We start from the raw sequence: 638 nt of genomic DNA, 5'->3' as shown, positions 1-638 counted from the left end.
CTAAATTAGAATTTTACTGTAGGCACTTCCAAAATTGTCTTTTTCTTGATTAGATTTGGTAGAATTTTAGGCCTATAGGTCTAGCCTACATACTAGTCATAGCCTAATTGTATGTAAAATAGGTTATTCCTTGTGGAATACAACAAATAAAAAGAAATATAACCAATGATTATTATTTGAAGTAACTGCTTGAAGAAGTATTTGATGAAGCCTAGCTTTTTCTATTATTACAGCACCAAGCAACTTAATCAAGCACGTTCCATATATTCAAATGAAACAAATGACAAGGTTGCCACTACGTAAAAAAATAAATCACAGTATTCTTGGAAAAGAAATCATTAAATCAGTACAAAAATCGCTGGATTCTTGAGAAAAATCACTGAATTAGGAATAAAAACACTAAAATTATAATTAGCTGCTTTAATTGATCAATTGGTTTTGCATTTTAAAACCGCCGGTTTTAGAAACTTTTTAGTCTTTTCCATCTGCTGGATCAACATGATTAACTTGTTTATCTATTGTGTTTAATACAGGATACCGTCCAGATGGTCGTCGCCTGAAAGCGGTTTTGCCGAATCTTTTTTTCCAAAAACGGGAGAAAAAAGAGTTTGAAAATTTTGACATTTGCATCTCAGAAT

At 31.3% G+C, this 638-nt stretch overlaps 1 protein-coding gene across 1 annotated transcript in view; it reads right to left on the bottom strand.

The window, feature by feature from the left end:
• The window catches only part of Nufip (nuclear FMR1 interacting protein 1), a 54901-nt gene extending 54633 nt beyond the window's left edge, over window positions 1-268 (bottom strand). The window contains exon 1 of the mRNA XM_089100222.1: window positions 164-268. The gene's annotated coding sequence lies outside the window, so the exon portion shown is untranslated. The remainder of the gene's footprint in view (window positions 1-163) is intronic.
• Between the last annotated feature and the right edge of the window lie 370 nt (window positions 269-638).

Source organism: Artemia sp. Qi Xiang Cuo, chromosome 14 (genome assembly GCF_049724085.1).
Source record: "Artemia sp. Qi Xiang Cuo chromosome 14, ASM4972408v1, whole genome shotgun sequence".
Taxonomy (NCBI): domain Eukaryota; kingdom Metazoa; phylum Arthropoda; class Branchiopoda; order Anostraca; family Artemiidae; genus Artemia; species Artemia sp. Qi Xiang Cuo.
The sequence above is the reverse complement of the archived record's forward strand: the minus strand, read 5'-3'. Positions and strand labels throughout refer to the sequence as shown.